General features: G+C 42.5%; 1 protein-coding gene across 2 annotated transcripts in view; it reads right to left on the reverse strand.

Moving 5' to 3' along the window:
- LOC145335809 (hyaluronidase-like) overlaps positions 1-22833 on the reverse strand; it is a 55708-nt gene that overhangs the window by 26542 nt on the left and 6333 nt on the right. Inside the window, exon 1 of one of the 2 annotated variants that reach the window (XM_080181545.1) lies at positions 10611-10697. The exons of the other annotated variant lie outside the window; for it this stretch is intronic. The gene's annotated coding sequence lies outside the window, so the exon portion shown is untranslated. Of the gene's footprint in view, positions 1-10610; positions 10698-22833 lie in introns of those variants that run through there. 2 annotated transcript variants of the gene reach the window in all.

The following is a 22833-nucleotide window of genomic DNA, read 5'->3' on the forward strand; positions in this document are numbered from 1 at the left end:
TATTTTTCATCTGAATAATGCAACAATGCCAGCTGGACCCAATACTAAGACCACCAACCTTCTGTTTTTAAGGTAGTCATTTTAGAATGTATCCCATGGTACAGCTGGCTCAGACAGCCTTCAAGCAGCTTCTTTAATGCATTTGAAACATTTTTAAAAATCAAGTTACATGTCCTTCTTCATCCAGAAGACAGGAAGGCCTTTGACATCTCGGTAGGGAGTCTCCAACGTGTTCTGTGCAGTATCTCCTTTGTCCTTAACTGACTTATGCTTGTCTCCTAATATATTAGAATGGCAAGGAAATTGGGATAATTGTGGGAGTGGAGGTGGGGGTGGAATAGGAATACAGGCTTCTAATTGTGGAGTGGTTGAGATGCAAGACACGGGAGCCTGATATTCTCTAGGTTGTGAAGAGCATGTAATAATAGAAGTGGATGGAGAACTTATTGAATGTGAAGGTGAGATGGGATGAGATGTTAAAGGAGGATTAATTGTATATATTTGAGCAGATGAAGAAATCGGTGAAGAAGTTATTTGTAAAGAGGGGCGAGGGAGAAATGGTGATGACGTAGCTGGACAGTTAGGATTTGTGACTGGGGTCTGTAAACATGCGTGAGCTGAGGAGTCAGCAGATATAGGGTGGCGAGAAGTGCATGATGATACAACACCTGAAACTGTCCCTGATGATTGAGGGAGACTGGAATTACATGAGGGTTGCATAGTAGAACCCAGAGATAGCCTTTCAAGAAATTCCATGTGCATGAATGTCGTCATTGACCCTGCATTCTGGACTGGCTTCGATAACTTGTATCCCAAGTGGGAATAGAAATGTTGTTTATCATGAGTAGTGAGATACAGAGTGTTGAACCCACGGTGCTTGGCATAGGCTTCTGTGGCCTCCATTAGTTTTCTACCGTAACCCTTGCCCCGAAGCTCCTTAGCAATAACAACTGTCTCCACAAACAAGGCAGCAGGTTTGCCAACTACATGGGAGAGCCTGCTGTGACCCACCAATTGGCCTTTGGTTTCACTCCTAGGGTTGCAGTCATTCTTCTGAGTCCTAATCAACACAAGACAAACTGGGAAAGAATTGGAGGATTTCTGCAGTGAATGAATCCGAGATGCTTTGCTCCTCTTCCATTCTTCGTTGATGAGGTCTGCACAGGCCTCCACAAACTCAGGACAGTAGTGTAGAGGAACTGTTTTCAACTCTTCAGTAATGATCTTCTCACACTAACAGCAATAGAATGTTAGAATTTAATTTAGTGTCTATTCATGGGGTAACATAAAGAATGTACACCTTTGGGAAAAGAAAGCAGGTTGCGCTAACAATTTCATAAACCAGGTTTCTCGTTCTGCAATCACTGTAGAGCAAATTCATTAATCTATTGTTGAATATTTAACTTTTCTCTCATGCTCCAACTAGGTCCTGTGGCCTCATGAAAGCCACCATTTTGTCAATCTTCCTCTGGTTTATTTTAACAATAACATGGACCATTGTGCATGGGGGGGCAAGATCTGTATAACATTGTAAAGTTCTATCTTGATGTTTTGAAAGAATGCGATGACAGTAAGCCATAGGACAGTGGACAATATAAGTAGTTAGTGTAATTAGGGATTAAAGACTAACAGGATAAACAGTTACAAAAAAAATTAACGTATTACAAAACATGTGTTTTTAAGACATTAAACGGTTGCAACAGTAAAGCCCAAACTACAAAAACCAACACAAGTCACATGCATCACAACACCCAGACAGCAACAAAAGGCTACTGATGAATACTGCAAAACAGCATTACAGGCAGCGTTGAGTCAATACAGCACCAGCAACCACTGAATCAATGAAGTTTGAGAGCCTGGACACCATTAATAAATCTAGTGAACAGCATAATGACGAACTAAAAACAAAACTAATGAATCAGTTGGCAGCTGTATAATAATAAAATTAAGTACATTAAAGCAATAGGCAACAGTGATAAATAGGTGTGGGCAGCAATACCTTAATAAAGTGAAAAGGGGCAATGAGGAGAAAAATTGATGTGAATGGGAGCCAAAGATAAAGCAACATTTTAAAAAGCTGGGTGGTCAATGGTCTAGTAAATAGAACTGAACAATATGTCTAGCACTGGAGGGTCTAAACAAAAATGAGGAGTGAAGAGGGAAAAAAAGAGGCGTCAGATAAAAAGATATGATTGGGGAGGTAAAAGAGAGGCGCAAGCTTGGCTAAAATTAAACAGGGAACAAAACTGAAAAACGGTCAGCAGAATGAGCTGCTTCATCTTTGGTTTCTATTCACTTCTGTTTTTCTCCTCATTGCCCCAGATCCAGCGCCCATCTCATTCACTTCCCCAGTCCAGGAGAAAAGCTAAAAAAAAAATTGGCAGGAGCCTGTGAGGGGATGCCAAAAAACTACTGACATCATTTACAATTATCCACAACAAAGCATGACAAAGCAGGTTAAATGACAGGTGGGTGGGTTGTGATGAAGCGCTACAGACTGCGGAAGCAAAATTTAAAAAGTTTAAAGTTTATTTATTAGTCACAAGTAAGGCTTACATTATCACTGTGATGAAGTTACTGTGAAATTCCCCTAACAGGAACAAAATTAAAATGTGTTAAGAGACAAAACAGACCAGTAGAAAAGAGAGTACACAGGTGCAAAGTGATCCTTTTAAAGTTTAGAGGCAATTTGAAAAGCAGACCAGCTGCATGTTCAGAGGTCTGTCTTACACAAGGTTAGCAGCTGAGTATGGAAGGAGGATGCAGACGGTGCTGCAATGTAAATTTATATTTCCCTCTCCAGCATCCGTTGTTTTATTTTTGCGGCTGTGTATTACTATCGGTGTTCTTGAAACCGACTGATGTTTGTTTGCAAATTAGAAATATTAAAACATCGCAAAAGAACACTAGGAATAACAGCAGTAGAGACTCATGGCATGTGCAAATTGAAATCTATGGTTCAAAGGTAAAAGGGACTGTTAATGGTGAGCTTCTCTGGTAAGGAAATGTTAAGCTCACCCAAGGGAGGACATTTTCAGGAACCATTTCCGCAGTTCTCTGACATTCAAAACAGTGCAAATCCAACATGAAATGAAACAAGATTGTGGTAATGTGATTGATGTGATTTAACAGAAAGAGGTAAAATAATGATTGAGGGGAAAAAAAAAGAGGGCGCCTTGTGGACACGTCTCAAATCAGTGTTCACAATTCTTTGACAATTTTATTAAAACGTATTTATTAAATGCTAAAATAATGGCCCAATTCAAAAGATTTCTTTTACCATTTTTCGTTAACTCCTATCATTTGGGACGTTATATAAAGATGAAAACAGACTCATTACTGCAGTATTACCTGCACAACTCTTTTAATTCAACAAAAACTCACCAATCTGAAATGTGACAAAAGGTCAGCAACCTGAAAAATTAACTCCCGTTTCTCTCATATGAAAACTATCTTGACCAACTGAGTATTTCCAGCATTTTCTATTTGTATTTCATATCATTCTTGAGTAAATTGCATCTGTTGAAACCCTTCCCTTTGTTTTTGCTGAAAACATTGTAGCTGGGGCTTTATAGGTGGAGTTTGTCTGCCACGAAAATGAGCCTCTCAGAGTGGGGGTGCACGCTGCAGCCACAATGCATCTGTAATGGATGGGCTGTGTACTCACTGAATCCAGCAGCAAGGGCATCACCAAGTGAATTGTTCAACATTGGAAGGTGTTGAGCAACTTGAATGTTATGGTTGCACCCATCCGGAAAAGGGGCGAGTATTCCAACAAGTTCCTAAATCCAGTGTGGAGAAATTTTGAAAGGTCATGAAATGAGCCCAACCTCTGTTCTGTTTAAGTAGCCATGGTGTTTATATACCTGGTTCAGTTCAACATCTGTCCAAATTTGATCTCTAGGCATTCATGGTAGGGGGGCCTTGCTGACGGTGGTGCGACTCTGGATCGCGGGGAGGTGGCTAGGCTTTACTTTTGTTCAATACGGTCACTACCTGTCACACAAACATTATGTCTACCACATTAGCCCAAGACTGAATGCTTATTCAAGTCTGGCGATAGGCTGACGAGCTGCTTCATTAGATGAAGTATAAATATAACTGAACACCATGGAATAGTCACAAAAATTCCAACTCCATAGGTCAAAATGTGACCTTGGCATCCTGCATCACTATGGTGCGAATGAAGGGGAATATAAGAACATAAGAAATAGGAGCAGGAGTAGGCCATCTAGTCCCGCAAGCCTGCCCCGCAAGCCTGCCCCACCATTCACTAAGATCATGGCTGATCTGAAGTGGCTCAGTTCCACTTTCCCGCTTTCTCCCCATAACCCTTAATCCCCTTGCCTACCAAAAACCTATCTACCCGTGTCTTAAATATATTTAGCGAGGTAGCCTCCACCACTTCAACGGGCAGAGAATTCCAGAGATTCACCACCCTTTGAGTGAAGAAGTTTCTCCTCAACTCCGTTCTAAACTGCCCCCCCTCCTTTATCTTGAGGCTGTGCCCTCTAGTCCTGCTGTCCTTTCTGAGCGGGAAGAATCTCTCTACCTCTACCCTATCCATCCCCTTCATCATCTTATACGTCTCCATAAGATCCCCCCTCATCCTTCTAAACTCCAACGAGTACAAGCCCTGTCTATCCAGCCTCTCTTCATAGTTCAACCCCCTCAACTCCGGTATCAGCCTAGTGAACCTCCTCTGCACTCCCTCCAAGGCCAAAATATCCTTGCGCAAGTGCGGCAACCAAAAATGCACACAGTACTCCAGCTGCGGCCTCACCAGTGCCCTGTACAGTTGCAGCAAGACCTCCCTGCTTTTATATTCTATCCCCCTCGCTATGAAGGCCAGCATCCCATTTGCCTTCCTGATCACCTGCTGCACCTGTAGGCTGGGTTTTTGCGACTCATGCACAAGGACCCCCAGGTCCCTCTGCACCGTTGCATGCTGCAGCTTTTCGCCCTTTAAATAGTAATCCCTCCTACTATTATTCCTGCCAAAGTGGATAATCTCACACTTGCTAACATTGTACTCCATCTGCCAGGTCCTCGCCCACTCACTTAGCCTATCTAGATCCCTCTGCAGGCTTTCTACACCCTCCGCACAATTTGCTTTTCCACTTACCTTTGTGTCATCAGCAAATTTCGACACCCTACTCTCAGCTCCCTCCTCCAGATCATCTATATAAATGGTAAATAGCTAATGCCCCAGCACTGATCCCTGGGGCATGCCACTAATCACCAACTGCCAATCTGAATAGCACCCATTGATACCTACTCTCTGCCTCCTATTAGACAGCCAATCCTCTATCCAAGCTAACACCTTACCCCCAACTCCATGCCCCCTAACCTTCTGTAGCAACCTTTTGTGCAGCACCTTATCAAATGCCTTCTGAAAATCGAGAAACACAACATCCACCGGTTCCCCTCCGTCCACCGCACTAGTCACCTCCTCATAGAATTCCAATAAATTCATCAGACACGACTTCCCCTTAACGAATCCGTGCTGCGTCTGCTCTATCAAACAATTCTTCTCAAGGTGCCTCGCTATTTCTTCTTTGATGACGGATTCAAGCATTTTTCCTACAACAGACGTTAAACTAACCGGCCTATAATTCCCTGCCTTTTGCCTGCTACCCTTTTTAAACAGCGGCGTAACATTAGCCATTTTCCAATCTTCCGGCACTTCCCCGGAATCCAGCGAGGTTCGGAAAATAATCACTAAGGCATCCACTATCACCTCTGTCATTTCCTTCAGAACCCTGGGATGCATTTCATCTGGTCCTGGGGACTTGTCCACCATCAGTCCCGCTAGTCGATCGAGCACTACCTCTCGAATATGCTAGGAAATGCACTGTCAATACTGTACATGTTAGATGCAGTGCGTCCCTACATCCAAAGGTTCCCAAACAGGGCATGCGCAAGTTGATCCCTCTAAGTTACTTCAGTTATACAAGAAAATCTAAAGGGCCTGCGAACTAAAACAAATCGGTTGTGCACCACAAAAAAATTACAGAATCCATTGGTCAGGCGCACTGTGAATTATTTGTCTATAACAAAACTGGTGGATATGCAAGAACAGAAGCAGAAACTCCAGAATGTGCTGGATTCATTATCCACCCAAGTGTCCCATTACACTGAAAAATTGACAAAGCAGGAAACTGCAGTCATCTTCTCAACCAATTAGATCCTTTCCGGGTGCGATGGCATTCACAGGAGTTCTGATGGAGAGGTGCTGCATTATACAATATTTTCCAGCTTGAACCAAACAGATGCTCCTATTCCATAAGGAGTTTCACCGCTGGATTAATAATTTTCTCCCCCATCACTCCAAGCTCACTTACTGTTGTACAACATTGCCTGGCTGAGAGGCAGGAGGGAAAGCCAAGAGGGTAAGAGGCTGATTCTACAATTTGTGATTGAGAAGCCTGAGAACACCAAGCTCAAAATGTCCTCCAAACCCATTGTTCTGTATTCACCGTCCTCCCCACACTGCGCAATCTAGTACAGGTGACGGAGGGTGAGACTCTTGCTCAAGTCCAAACAGTAATGTTTTATAAAACTGAAAGGACTATTTCAAACAGCTAGTTGACGCTTGAGTGCTTTTCAGATCACATTTCTTTTCAAAAAGCCAGTTGTGTACTAAATTCATTAATGACTTGAACAAATGAATGCACACAAGCCCATATATTTAAGCCTTTGATTTCTGTATGGCCTATTCACTGAAGTCTTTCAGAATTAATGTCTAAGAATATGTCTGATTTAAAGAAAACAAATCAAAGTTCTTCACTGTATGAATGAATAATAAAACAGCAGTGTGGCCAGTTTTTCTGACAAGACCAGAAATCATTGCTGTTCTTGAACAGGTTGACAGAACCTTGGTTTAAAGTCTGACCCAAAAGATGGCACCATTATACAGCACTCTCTCTTAGTACTTCACTGGCATGACTGCCTAGATAATCAGCCCAAGTAGGAAGGCTCCCCCGCCCTCGCCAAAACTTTCTGATTCAAATCAAAAACCAAATGAACAAATCTGAACGCCATAAATTATGGGTATAATTCATCATTTGGATTGCTGCACATAAGGGTTAATAACAACCTGAAGGAAATAGTGGATTAGATAAACAGAGCTTGCGGAACATAAACCAGCAACAGTAGTCTTTCCTTGTACAATTAAGAGGTACTCAATGGTTGAGGCTGACGCTAAAGTATGATTCTCACGTGATACTCAATTCATTGCTGATAACTGTTCTGTACCGCCAGTGAGACACTTGTGAATACTGGTACTTCAAGTGTAAAATTGCTCAAACGTCTCTCAGACACAACCCAAGTTCATGACGATTATGAGATAAAACCTAGATGTGACCTTGGCTATTTTTCAGATCTTTGACATAATAAATGCACAGAAATATCACATGCCCACCATTAGGATCTACTGAAATCCTAGTGACAACAGTGTCAAGCCAGCTTGTGACAGACCAACAGTCCCACTATAATGATGCCTTCTCTGTTACCATTTGAAGGAGTACCGCAAAGCAGATTTACATGAATGTCCAATGTGAATGATTTTTACGTCCAGTTTGAAAGGGAGAGGTGTGGGTCTAAGACGATTATTTTAAGCTTAAATAATAGCAATTATGTGAGCATGAAAGCTGAACTAACTTGAGTAAACTGGGATACTAGGTAAGAGGATTGATCCAAGGAGAAGGGGCTATTTGATAATACTCAGTACAAATATATTCCCACTATAAAGAAAAATTTTAATGGGAGGGCCCACGATCCATGGCTAACTATAGAAGTTAGGAACAGTATCAAACTTAAGGAAAAAGCATCTAACTGTGGCAGCTAAGTGGCAGGTCAGATGATTGGTCAGAACATAAAGAATGGTGGAGAATGACCAAAAGGTTAATCAGGAGAAATAAATTAGAGTAACCCCACACATTTCCCATGCCTAGTTCATCTATCATGCACATCTTTGGACTGTGGGAAGAGAACCAAGCACCACAGACATGGGGAGGACGTGCAAACTCCAAACAGTCACCCGAGGCATATGGTAACATACTAGCACGGATAGCAGATTGGCTGGCTGACAGAAAACACAGAATATGCACAAATGCTCTTTGCTTAATTGCCAGGATGTGCTGGGGCCTCAACTTATTCCAATTTGTATCACTTACTTAGATGAGGGACGCAAAGGCACGGGAACCAAATTTGCAGATGACACAAAGGTAGGTAGGAAAGTATATTGTGAAAGAGACATAAGGAGATTGCAGACAGCTACAGGTAGATAAAGTCAATGGTCAATAATCTGGAAGATGTATAATGTGGGAAAATATGAGTTGTTCACTTTGGCCAGAAGAATAAAAAAGCAGGGTATTACTTAAACAGAAAATGACTGCAGTAGAGTCATAGAGTTTACAGCATGGAAACAGGCCCTTGGCCCAACTTGTCCATGCCTCCCATTTTTAAAATCCCTACGCTTGTCCCAATTGCTCGTGTTTGGGTTTACACATACACAGGTCGCTGAAAGTGGCAATGCAGGTGGGGAAGGTAGTCAATAGGGCGTATGGCATGCTTGCCTTCATCAGCTGGGTAACTGAGTTTAAAAATTGGCAAGTCAAGCTTTATAGAACCTTACTTAGGCCACACTTGGAGTATAGTGTTCAATTCTGGTCACTACACTACCAGAAGGAGGTGGAGACTTTGGAGAGAGTATAGAAAAGATTTGCCAGGATGTTGCCTGGTATGGAGGATACTAGCTATGAGAGGTAGAAGAAACTTGGTTTGTTCTCACTGGACGACAGAGGTCAAGGGGGCGACCTGATAGAAATCTACAAGATTATGACAGGCATGGGCAGAGTGGATAGTCAGAAACTTTTCCCCAGGGTAGAAGAGTCAATTACTAGGGGGCACAGGTTTAAGGTTTAAAGGAGATGTACAAGGCAATTTTTTACACAGAGAGTAGTGGGTGCCTGGAACTCATTGCCGGGGGAGGTAGTGGAAGTGGATGTGGTTGTGACTTTTAACAGGCATCTTGACAAATACATGAATAGGATGGGAATAGAGAGATATGGTCTCCAGAAGGATAGGGGGTTTTAGTTAAGTCAGGCAGCATGGTCAGTACAGGCTTGGAAGGCTGAAGGGCCTGTTCCTTTGCTGTAATTTTCTTTGTTCTCTCTCAATGCCCTACCATTAACTGAGTAAGTCCTACTCTGGTTCGATCAACTAAAATGCATCACCTCGCATTTTTCTAAATTAAACTCCATCTGCCTTTCGTCAGCCCACTGGCCCAATTGATCAAGATCCCATTGCAATCCGAAATAACCTTTTTCACTGTCCACTATGCCACCAAGCTTGAGGTCATCTGCAAACTTACTAACCATGCATACTAAGTTCTCATCCAAATCATTAATATAAATGACAAGTAACAGTGGACCCAGCACTGATCCCTGAGGCACACCGCTCAGTATTCCAGAGTGCAGAGGGATTTAGGTGTTCAACTGCATGAGTCACAAAAAGTTAGAACATAGGTAGAGTAAGTAATTAAGAAGGTTAATGGAATGCTGTTCTTTCTTACAAGAGGAATTGAACATGAAAAATAAGGATGTTATGCTTCAGTTATACAGGGAATTGCTGAGATCTCATCTCAAATACTGTGTGCAGCTTTGACCTCCTTAAGGAATGTGTTATCTCATAAGGCAAAGTTGGAATTACTGGGCTTGTTTCTGTGGGAGTTTCGAAGAGTAAGGGGTAACTTGATTGAAGTATATAAGGTCCTGAACAGTCATCGCAAAGCGGACGTGGAAAGGATGTTTCCTCTTGTGGGCAAGTCCAGAACTAGGGCACATAGTACCAAGGGTCCCTCTTTTAGGACAGAGTTGATTTTTTATTCCCTCAGTCAGTTGTGTGACTCTGGCACCCACTGTCTTCGAAGATGGTAGAGGCAGGTAACTGAATATTTTTAATGCAGGGATAGCTGGATTCCTATTAGGCAAGGGAATCAAAGGTTATTGGGATAGATGGGAATGTGGAATTTGAAACACAAACAGATCAGCCATGATATTATTGAATGGTGGAGCAGACTGAAGGGGCCGAATGGCCCATGCCTGCTCCTATGTCATATGTTCGTGGTACATGTGATTGATTTCACAATAGTACTTACGTAGTTCCACAGAAATGCATTGTGATTTGAAACTAGTTCTAACAGTCACTGTGCAGGGAAACAAAAGAACATCTGTATGCCTGAAGAATTTTGGGCAAAAGCACTGTATTCATTACACCTATCTCTTCCGTTTGAGTCTTGTTTGCACACATTAGGCAAAAGGGCATAGGACTGGACAAGTTAAGAACAAAACAACAATCCCTTTTGTACTTCAGTGTGGAAGGAAATTTAATTGATAATCAGTAACAGATGCAAAGCATGGTAATATCTAGAGGAAAATTAGAAAAAGAAAAAGGGAGAGTGTTGTGACACAGTCAGTTCTCATCTGCTTTCACTTCCTTAGGAAATACAAGGCAGATTTTAAGAGCAATTTGGATGTGATTTGAATAACATAGTTTCGCAAATACATCTGAAAACATAGTCTAATTTTTAGCAGCATTTAACTTACCAAGTGGTGAAACGCCAGTGTGTTTGGGAGAGTTATCCTCGCATGGATTGCAGGAATCAATGAGCAGAACTACAACATAACTAGAACAACTTTAGCACGGGAAAAGGTTTCTGAATGGCTTAAGCAGCAGGAAGTGACTAATGCTCTTGTGACAATCATAAAAAAAAGCCTCAGCAAATCCCTTTTTCAACTTTGTCAGATTGGCAGAATAAATACACACAAATACCACTTTTTTATTTGGTCACTGTTCAGTATTATGATTTGAAGTGTAAACTCATTATCAGAAAGATAATTTTTTTGAGCCCAGAGAAGTTGTACTGAACTTTGTTGGACTTTTTATTTAAAAAGTTTATATTATATTGAATGGGAAATTAAAAATCCCAACCACCATTTTTACAAATGATTATAAATCAATTACTCCGGGCTATGATTATTTTGGTAATTAACACAAGGACAATTTTTACTTGAACAGTGGGTGAACGGACATTGGAAAGATTATTCAACCCAAAACCTTCCATAGTACGGAACCAGTTTTATTCAATTTCAAGTTTAATTTTCCAGCCTCACCTGCATCAAGTCCTAGCTCAGCCACAATTTCTCACATCTCAGCATCCACAAAACTGATGCTATTTGTTTTGGCCCCTTTAATTACCTTGTCAGTTTGCACTGATTTAATCCACTGACCTTCTTACTGCTCAGCTGAATCCAGAGCTGTGTGTTAAATCCCACCCACAAGATAGAGCTTCCATTCATTGTGTGCCCAATTTCAAGTTCAATCAGATGAACTTCCATAAAGATGGAGTTATAAACATAGGGTTAAGTATCACAGAATCATAAAATCTCTACAGTGCAGAAGGAGGCTATTCAGCCCATTGAGTGTGCACTGACTCTCTGATAGGGCATAGAAACTAGAGGCAGGAATAAGCCATTCAGCCCTTTCAGCCTGCTCCACCATTCATTTTGATCACGGCTGGTCATCAAATTCAATATCCTATTCCCCCCTCCCTTCTCCCCATATCCCTAGATCCCTTTAGCCCCAAGAGCTATAAATAATTTCTTCTTGAAATCACATGTTTTGGCCTCAGCTACATTCTGTGGGAGTGAATTTCACACATTCACCACCTTCTCGGTGAAGAAATTTTTCCTCACCTCAGTTCTAAAAGGTTTACCTCTTGTCCTCAAACTATGACCCCTAGTTCTGGACTTTCCCACCATTGGGAATATTCTTTCTGAATCTACCCTGTCTAACCGTGTTAGAACTTTATAATTCTGAGATCCCCTCTGACTCTTCTAAACTCCAGTGAATATAATCCTAACCAATTTAGTCTCTCCTCATAGTCAGACCTGCCATCCCAGGAATCAGCCTGGTAAACTTCGCTGTACTCCCTCTGCAGCAAGGACATCCTTCCTCAGATAAGGACACCAAAACTGCACAATATTCCAGGTATGGCCGCACCAATGCCCTATACAATTGCAGCAAAAAATCCCTATCCCTATACTCAAATCCTTTTGCTGTGAAGGCCAACATACCATTTGCCTTCTTTGCTGCCTGCTGTGCCTGCATACTTACTTTCAGCATCTTACCCAGGACCACCCCCTGCCCTATCCCTTTCACCTCATGCATTTACCCTGCTAATCCCCTAACCTACAGAATTTGGGACACTAAGAGACAAGGTAGCATGGCTAATCCACCTAACATGCGCATTTTTGGATTGTGGGAAGAAACCAGAGCACCCGGAGGAAACCCACATAGACACGGGGAGAATGTGCAAAGTAAATAAGTGTGAGTTATGCCCAAATATGCTTATGTTTATGTTTTCCATTATCTTTTATGTTGGTTCAAGATTCAATTCACCTGAATCATGTCCTCAAACTGGTCATGCCCTCCAAGTTGGAACTGAGAGACTCCACTGATTGCACATGTTCCTGAAAACTTTTCGAAGTGTGCTGATTTTCTTAGACCCACAAACCTCCTAACATGTACGTCTTGAAAGATTTTTAATTTGGAAATATCTAATTTACTAAGAAACTGACAAGTGTATGCAAATTAAGTTATTAAATGGATCTGTGGAATGTTGCTGCTCACCACCTCCCTCTCCCATTTGCTGCCTCCCTTGTTCCTTTGGTTGCTTCCTCGCCTCTTGCTACCCCTCTGTTGAGCCCTCATTCACAGAAAATGGCAAGTTGGAAGGGACAGTTGGCGAGCAGCAGGGAAGGGGAGGGTGAGGCACAGGGAGCAGCGACAGGGAGAGACGTCAAACAGGAGGGAGGCAGCACAAGCTTTTATATCACAAAGAGGACAGAGGAATTCCCTCTTAGTTGCTGGGGATCAGTATAAGTAGGTTCACAGCCTTCAAAATTCTCCCATCCACCCACACCTCTCGCTCTGGGCTCACATACTAATCTGAGATAAAGAAGTGGTTCCTGAGGGTTGAAAGACATGATAGCTATCACACTGCACAAATGTGAAGGGGACAGTTTCAACAGTGGAAACGTTGTAGTGTCTCACTCTATCCCTGGCTGGTAAAATCCTATGAACGGATGAATGAACACCGCTCGACAATCACCAAGCAAGAGTGTTCTCTTCCTGTTGGGGAACATTTCAACGGTCACGGGCACTCGGCCTCTGATCTTCAGGTAAGCGTTCTCCAAGGCGGCCTTTACGACACATGATAGCGCAGAATCGCTGAACAGAGACTTACAGCCAAGTTCCATACAACAGGACGGCCTCAACCGGGATCTTGGGTTCATGTCACGTTATCTGTAACCCCCATGACTTGCCTGGGCTTGCAAAATCTCGCTAACTGTCCTGGCTGGAGACAATACACATCTCTTTAGCCTGCGCTTAACCCTCTCTCCACTCACATTGTCTGTACCTTGATTACCCTGTGAAGACTCGCATTCCAACCATTATTTTGTAAATTGAGTTTGTGTCTTTATATGCCCTGTTTGTGAACTGAAATCCCACTCACCTGATGAAGAAACAGGGCTCTGAAAACTAGTGGCTTTTGCGATCAAATAAACCTGTTGGTCTTTAACCTGGTGTTGTGAGACTTCTTACTGGGTAAAATCCTTGCCAGGGTTCTCCTGAGCCAGCTGAACAAATTCAATAGAGCCAACGTCTTTAGTCTAGATGACCCTTCATCACAGCTCAACGTCAGCTCTGACAAAGTGTTATCTGGACTTGAAACATTGGCTCTACTCTCTCCCCACAGGTGCTGTCAGACCTACTGAGATTTTCCAGCATTTTCTGTTTTTGTTTCCGATTCCAACATCCGCAGTAATTTGCTTTTACCACGAAATTCAAAGGTCATCTTGAAACCCAGTGACGATCCTATTCCAAGCACAACAGTGAACATGATCTATGTTGCAAGGCAAATTCAGGGTAACTGGCAAGAATAACAATTTGTTCATGGTCTACAATAGGCCGCGACTCTGGAAGCTCTCTGCTAGGTGTGGCTGTCCTAACAACTTCATCAATGCCGCATGACAGGACATCAGAAGAATGAAAACTGCAGCAAGACTGATCACACCACATCAGATATCGATAACTGAGGTATTGGTTTCAGGGTGAACAAAATCCAGGGTGAACTTGCTTTTTATATCTATTTTTAACAGAAAATATAGCCGCTGACAAATCTACCCAGCTTTCTCTCACTAGACGTCTCAGAAAAAAATGATTCAACTTGGGATCTGCAGACAAATAAGCAATTTTCTTTCATTAAATCTACAGGCAGTTAATCTAACTGTACAATACTCAAGAGTAGAAATATAGAGTTAAATCCGTTAGAACGCAATACAAAGAACAGAGAAAATTACAGCACAGGAACAGGCCCTTCGACCCTCCAAGCCTGTACCGACCATGCTGTCCGACTTAATTAAAACCCCCTACCTTCAGGGGACCGTATCCCTCTATTCCCATCCTATACATGTATTTGTCAAGACTATCGTATCCGCTTCCACTACCTCACCCGGCAACGAGTTCCAGCATCCACTACTCTGTGTAAAAAGTCTGCCTCGTACATTTCCTTTAAACCTTGCCCTTCGCACCGTAAAGCTATAGCCCCTAGTAATTGACTCTTCCACCGTGGGAGAAAGCTTCTGACTATCCACTCTGTCCATGCCTCTCATAATCTTGTAGACTTCTATCAGATCTCCCCTCAACCTCTGTTGCTCCAGTGAGGACAAACCAAGTTTCTCCAACCTTTCCTCATAGTTAATGCCCTCCATATCAGGCAACATCCTGTTAAATCTGTTCTGTACCCTCTCCAAAGCCTCCATATCCTTCTGGTAGTGTGGCGACCAAAATTGAACACTATATTCCAGGTGCGGCCTAACTAAGATTCTATAAAGCTACAGCACGACTTGCCAATTTTTAAACTCAATACCCCGGCCAATGAAAGCAAGCATACTGTATGTCTTCGTGACTGCCTTCTCCACCTGCGTTGCCACTTTCCATGACCTGTGTACCTGAACACCCATATCCCTTTGTCTATCAATACTCTTAAGGGTTCTGCCACTTACTGTATATTTCCTATCTGTATTAGATTTTCCAAAATGCATTACCTCACGTTTGTCCAGATTAAACTCCACCTGCCATTTCTCCGCCCAAGTCTCCAACTGATCTATATCCTGGTCCTCATCGCTATCCGCAAATCCACCAACCTTTGTGTCATCTGCAAACTTACCAATCAATCCAGTTACATTTTCCACCAAATCATTTACATATATTACAAACACCAAAGATCTCAGCACGGATCACAAATACAGATTAATTTTGATTACTAGCTATATTAACTATAACTCTTCTTCCAATACACACAAAATTCTGATTAGTATGAAGTACAGGGGCGACAGTCTTCACTCTTGCCTAAGTTAGAAAGATGCAGGTATAAATACTGCTCCCAAAGTTAAACACAGAATCCTGGTGAACACTTGAGTACAGTATTAAACAAGTGCTGCATTGACAGGGGCACTGTGTTTAGGATGCAATTTAACTTGAGGGTCCTACATGTCACAGGACCAGCAGTCTGTCTCAGGGATCAGTGCTGGGTCCACTGTTATTTGTCATTTACATTAATGATTTGGATGAGAATATAGGAGGCATGGTTAGTAAATTTGTAAATGACACCAAGATTGGTGGCACAGTGGACAATTAAAAAAGTTATCTCTGATTGCAACGGGATCTTGATCAATTGGGCCAGTGGGCTGATGAATGGTAGATGGAGTTTTATTTAGACAAATACGAGGTGATGCATTTTGGTAGACTGAACCAGGGCAGGACTTACTCAGTTATTGGTAGGGCATTGGGGAGAGTTACAGAACAAAGAGACCTAGGGAAACATGTTCATGGTCCTTGAAAGTGGGGTCACAGGTGGACTTTGGCATGCTTGATTTTGTCGGTCAGAACGTTGAGTGCAGGAGTTGGGTCATCTTGTTGAAGTTGTACAAGACATTGGTAAGGTCATACTTGGAATACTGCGTGCAGTTCTGGTCACCCTATTATAGAAAGGATATTATTAAACTAGAAAGAGTGCAGAAAAGGTTTACTAGGCTGCTACCAAGGCTTGATGGTTTGAGTTATAAGGAGAGGCTGGATAGACTGGGACATTTTCTCTGGGGTGTAGGAAGCTGAGGGGTGATCTTACAGTGGTCTATAAAATAATGAAGGGCACAGATCAGCTAGATAGTCAATATCTTTTCCCAAAGATAGAGGAATTTAAAACTAGAGGGCATAGATTTAAGCTGAGAGGGGAGAGATACAAGATTGTCCAGAGGGGCAATTTTTTCACACAGAGAGTGGTGTCTGGAACAAGCTGCCAGAGATAGTAGTAGAGGCAGATACAATTTTGTCTTTTAAAAAGCATTTAGATAGTTACATGGGTAAGATTGGTATAGAGGGATATGGACCAAATGCGGGCAATTGGGACTAGCTTAGGGGTTTTAAAAAAGGCAGCATGGACAAGTTGAGACAAAAGGCCTGTTTCCATGCTGTAAACCTCTATGACTTTATAGTGGATGAAAAAAATCCCATGGCAATACTCCAGAAAGAACAGGGGATTTCCTGTCAAACATTTATTCATTAACAAACATCACTTATTTTTGATTATTTACCTTGTTGCTGTCAGTGGGACCTTGCTATGCACAAAGTTGGCTACCACAGATCTCTGAATTAAAATAATGACTAGATTTCCAAACTACTTCATTGCCTATGGAGCACTGTGGGATATCCTACGTCGTAAGAGGCGCTTTATAAATGCACTTTCTTTCTATAAAATGCACATTATTAGCTATAACAATCGTCAAGTTTATTTATTCGTGTCACAAATAGGCTTACTCCCCGAGTAACTACATTCCGGCGACTGCTCGGGTATACTGAGGGAGAATTTAGCATGGCCAATGCATCTAACCAGCACATCTTTCAGACTGTTGAAGGAAACCAGAGCATCTGGAGGAAACCCACGCTGACACGGGGAGAACATGCAGACTCTGCACAGGTAGTCACGCAGGCCAGGAATCGAGCCCAGGTCCCCGGCGCTGTGAGGCAGCAGTGCTAACCACTGTGCCATCGTGCTGCCCCAAAGACTCAAATTCCATTATTAAATGTAATGAAATGTGCCATCAAACCTACATCTTTGAAATCTGATCCTCCCAGATTTGAATGAACGTTTAGTAATGATCTAATAGTAAAGAACACATGCTTACCGCATTGTATTCCTCAACTTGCTTCTTTTTGAACAATCGAATCGAATCCAGAGAATGCAGAAGAAAGCCAACTGGCCCATTGAGTCTGCACTGACCACAATCCCACCCAGACCCTATCCCCGTAACTCCACTTATTTACCCTGCCAGTCCCCCTGACACTAAGGGACAATTTACTATGGCCAATCAATGTAACCCGCACATCTTTGCTCCTGTTTAAATTCTTTATTATTTATTTATTAGTCATTAGTAGGCTTACATTAGTTACTGCAATGAAGTTACCGTGAAATTCCTCTAATCGCCTCACTCCAGCATCTGTTCGGGTCAATGCATCTAACCAGCACATCTTTCAGACTATGGGAGAAAACTGGAGCATCCGGAGGATACTCAAGCAAACATGGGGAGACCGCGCATACTCCACACCAACAGTTATCCAAGCCGGGAACTGAACCTGCATCCCTGGCGCTGTGAAGCAGCAGTGCTAACCACCATGTCACCATGCCTCCCAGATTGATCAAGGTATTTAGCACAGCAGAGGAATTTTATATGAAACAGAATGACTTCCACCATTTCCCCTTACACAATTTAATCAACTAGCTGCATGATCAAGAAAATGGCTGTGGTTGGCTTGACTCATTGCATTCAAACAATATCTTCCAGTTGCAAAGGATGATTAATGTGTGGTTTGAAAATGGGGAAATGCGTTAATGTATCACTTTTTGTCTTTCCACAAGTGAAAGTAAGATTTCATCAAAAGGAAATCTCCCAGCTGTTCACTGAGTTTACCCAGTGAGCAGCTCAGCTGAACAGGTCAAGGAAGTCTCAATTCAAAGCCAGTCTGTACTCAGTTTACAGATGTCAACCAAGGAGTACTATAGTTAGGCTTTGTAATCCTGGGGTTCAAGAAGGGAATATTGGCCGGGTTGTTTATATAGCAGCTATATGGCAAAGATTAGTGGGAACCTAGAGGATTGGGAAATCTTTTAAAGGTCAGCAGAAAACCACAAAAAAACCTATAAAGAAAAGTAAGATGGACATGAGTAAACTAGCTCAGAATATAAAAACAGATAGCAAAAGCTTCTACAAATATATAAAATGAAAAAGAGCAGCTAAAGTAAACATTGGTCTTTTAGAGGATGAGAAGGGGGATGTGATAATTGGAAATGAGAAAATGGCTGAGGCATTGAGCAGGTATATTGTGTCAGTCTTCAAAGTGGAAGACACAAATAACATGCCAAAAATTAATGACAGGAAGGCTATGGCAGGTGAGAACCTAGAAACTATCATTATCATGACAGGGTTAATGTTGGGCAAGTTAATGGGGCTAAAGGTAGACAAGTCTCCTGGTCCTGATGGAAAGCGTCCCAGGATACTAAAAGAGATGGCAGGAGAAATAGCAAATGCATTAGTGGTAATTTACCAATATTCGTTGGACTCTGGGGTGGTTCCCGCAGATTGAAAAACAGCAAATGTGACACCACTGTTTAAAAAATGAAGTAGGTAAAGGCAGGTAAACTATAAGCCGGTTAGTTAAATTTCTGTTATAGGGAAAATGCTTGCATCTATCATCAAGCAAGAAGTAGCGAGCCATCTGGACATAAACTGTCCCTTTAGTAAGACGCAGTATAGGTTCATAAAGGGAAGGTCATGTTTGACTAATTTGGTGGAATTCTTTGAGAACATTACACGTGCAGTGGACAATGGGGAACCTGTGGATGTGGCGTATCTGGATTTCCAGAAAGCATTTGACAAGATGCTGCACCAAAAACTGCTACATAAGATGTATTAGCATGGATAGAGGATTGGTTAGCTAACAGAAAGCAAAGACTGGAGGTAAATGGGTGTTTTTCTGGTTGGCAATCAGTGACTAGCGGTGTGCCTCAGGGATCAGTGTTGGGGCCGCAATTGTTTACAATTTACATAGATGATTTGAAGTTGGGGACCAAGTGTAGTGTGTAAAAATTCGCAGATGACACTAAGGTGAGTGGCAGAGCAAAGTGTGCAGAGGACGCTGAAAATCTGCAAAGGGATATTGATAGTCTAAGTGAGTGGGTGAGTGTCTGGCAGATGGAGTACAATGTTGGTAAATGTGAGGTCATCCATTTTGGAATAACAGCAAAATGGACTATTATTTAAATGGTAAAAAATTACAGCGTAGCACTGTGCAGAGGGACCTGGGTGTCCTTGTGCAGGAATCACAAGGAGTTGGTTTGCAGGTGCAGCAGGTAATTAAGAAGGCAAATGGAATTTTGTCCTTTGTTGCCAGAGGAATGGAGTTTAAAAACAGCGAGGTTATGTTACAGCTGTATAAGGTGCTGGCGAGGCCACACCTGGAGTAGTGTGTATAATTTTAGTCTCCTTACTTGGGAAAGGATATACTGGCACTGGAGGGGGTGCAGAGGAAATTCACTAGGTTGATTCCAGAGTTGAGAAGGTTGGCTTATGAGGAGAGACTGAGTAGACTGGGACGACACTCATCGGAATTCAGAAGAATGAGGGAAGATCTTATAGAAACATATAAGATTATAAAGGGATATATCAGATAGAAGCAGGGAAGTGGTTTCCACTGGCGGGTGAAACTAGGACTTGGGGGCATGACCTCAAAATAAGGGGAAGCAGATTTGGGACTGAGTTGAAGAAGAACTTCTTCACACAAAAGTTTGTGAATCTGTGGAATTCCCTGTCCAGTGAAGCAGTTGAGGCTACTCCATTGAATGTTTTTAAAGCAAGGATAGATAAATTTTTGAACAGTAAAGAAATTAAAGGTTATGGGAGCAGCTGGGTAAGTGGAGCTGAGTTCACGAAAAGATCTTATTGAATGGCGGAGCAGGCTCGAGGGGCCAGATGGCCTACTCCTGCTCCTAGTTCTTATGTTCTGCAGGGAGTGAGAGGATCCCAGGTGATGCCCGAGTCAGGTCTGGTTGCCCAACAATTCTCACTGACAAGACACAGAGTAGGAGGAAAGTTTAAACACCAGGAACAGAAACAAATGTCTCCACATGTTGCCTAATGAGTAGCATTAATAAAGCACGCAGGCCTGGATACTAGGTGAGCATAGGACTGAACTTCTTGTATTCTATAATGAATCTCATTCAATGAATCACTGCAGGAGTTCCTCATACCCAACTATCTTAGTTGTTGACCTTACCTCAATCACTCGATAGCAAATTCCAAACAAATACATGACCTCTATCACCTGACAGGACAAGTGCATCAGATGCATGGAACACCATTACCTGCTATTCCCTTCCCTCCATATCACAAACCATCCTGATTTGGAACTATTTTGCCATCCTGCATTGTGACTGGGTCAAAATCCCTGAATTCCCTCCCTAACAGCACTACACCATATGGAACCTAATGGTTCAAGGAGGTAGTTCACCACCCACCTTCTCAAGGGCAGTTAGGGATGGATAATAAATGTTGATCTAGCCAGCGACGCCCACATCCCTTGGATTAATTTTTAATAAATACAAGATATGCTGCAGCAACTCACCAAGGTTCCTTTGACAGCATTTCCAAAATTGCGCTCTCTAGCACTTAGAATCTACCACCGTGGGCTCATCACCACCTGCAAACTCCCCCCTTCAATCCATCCTCACATGTAACTATAACAGCGTCCCTTCAATGTCACTGGGTCAAAACTTTGGAACTACTTTCCGAATGGCACAGTAGGTGTACCTGAATCCAATGGACTGCAGTGGTTCAGAAAGGCGGCTCATCACCACCTTCCCAAGTGCAACTGGGAATGAGAAACTTACGTTGACCTTTCCAGCAACACTTATTTCCCACAAAAGAATTAAAAAGCCTGGCTGAGCATCTTGTCAACATTAATAATATGATTTGGAGATGCCGGCGTTGGACTGGGGTGGGCACAGTAAGAAGTCTCACAACACCAGGTCAAAATCCAACAGGTCTATTTCGAATCACAAGCTTTTGGATTGCTGTCCCTTCTTCAGATCCGTCCACTCACTCACTCACCTGATGAAGGAGCAGCGCTCCAAAAGCTCATGATTCCAAATAAACCTGTTGGACTTTAACCTGGTGTTGTGAGACTGATTAAGAATATGGTACAGAAGTGTTGTCTGTGCATTTAAAATGAACCTCAACAATTCCTGAGTAGGGAGGGAGAAAACGAGGAAAAAGAAATAATCGATTCCCACCACCACCTCACAGAATCATGGACACACAAAGAAAGTTTTGGCCATAAACCCTGAGTCAGACAGCACCTGTGGAGAGAAACAGAGTTAATGTTTCAGGTCAATGACCCGTCATCAAACTGATCAAAGACAGAAATGTTTTGAGCAAGTGAAAGGGAGGAGGGGGAGGAAGAACAAAAAGGAAGGAGTGTGATAGGATGGATGGGAGGAGGGATTAAATGATAAAAGGTTTCATGATACAAAAGCCAAGGGAAGTGGTGATAGAACAAAGAAAATTACAGCACAGGGACAGGCCCTTTGGCCTTCCAAGCCTGCACCGACCGTGCTGCCTGACTGAACTAAAACCCCCTATCCTTCCAGGGACATACCCTAATTCCTATTCCCATCCTATTCATATATTTGTCCGGATGCCCTTTAAAAGTCACTATCGTATCTGCTTCCACTACCTCCAGGCACCCACCACCCTCTGTGTAAAAAACCTACCTCGTACATCTCCTTTAAACCTTGCCCCTCGCACCTTACACCTATGCCCCCAAGTAATTGACTCTTCCACTGTGGGAAAAAGCTTCTGACTATCTGCTCTGTCCATGCCTCTCATAATCTTGTAGACTTCTACCAGGAGTGATGGGTACAGCAAAGAAACAAATGCTCACTTCTCAAACAGTATAAATGTGTTATTGCCTACATTGGGATTATCGCAAATTGTCCTGATGAATGCAAGATGAAAAATTTTGACAGAATGTCTCTTCATTCAGCAATACTCAAGTTGATAATTCAAAGTAACATTTGTACCACACAACTGCCAGGCATGACCATCTGCAACGAGAGACAGTTAACAAAAAACCCTTAATATTCAACACCGTTACAACCATTGAATCCTCATCTTCATATCCTGGGGTGGGGGTTAGCATTGACCAGGAACTTAACTGGATCATAAACACTTTGCAAGAGTTGGTAAGAGTCTGGGAATTCCGGAGTGAGTAGCTCACCTCCTAACTCCCCAAAGCCTGTCCACCATCAACAAGGTACAGGTCAGGAGTGTGATGGAATATTCGCCACTTGCCTGGATTGAGTACAGATCCAACAACACTCAAGAGGTTCGACACCATCCAGGTGCATTGTGGCAGTAGTGTGCGCCAGCTGTAAAATGCACTGCAGCAACTCGCCAAGGCTCCTTCAACAGCACCTCCCAAATTCTCAAAGTCTACCAACTCGAAGGACAAGGAGAGCAGATGCATGGGAACACCACCACCTGCAAACTCCCTCCAACTCACACACCATTCTGACTTGGAAATATACGACCGTTTCTTCACTGTCACCAAGTCAAAATCCCGGAATTCCTTACCTAATAGCATTCTTGG

The sequence above is a fragment of the Carcharhinus amblyrhynchos genome, chromosome 3 (assembly GCF_965287045.1).
Source record: "Carcharhinus amblyrhynchos chromosome 3, sCarAmb.v2.hapA, whole genome shotgun sequence".
In the NCBI taxonomy this organism is placed as follows: Eukaryota; Metazoa; Chordata; class Chondrichthyes; order Carcharhiniformes; family Carcharhinidae; genus Carcharhinus; species Carcharhinus amblyrhynchos.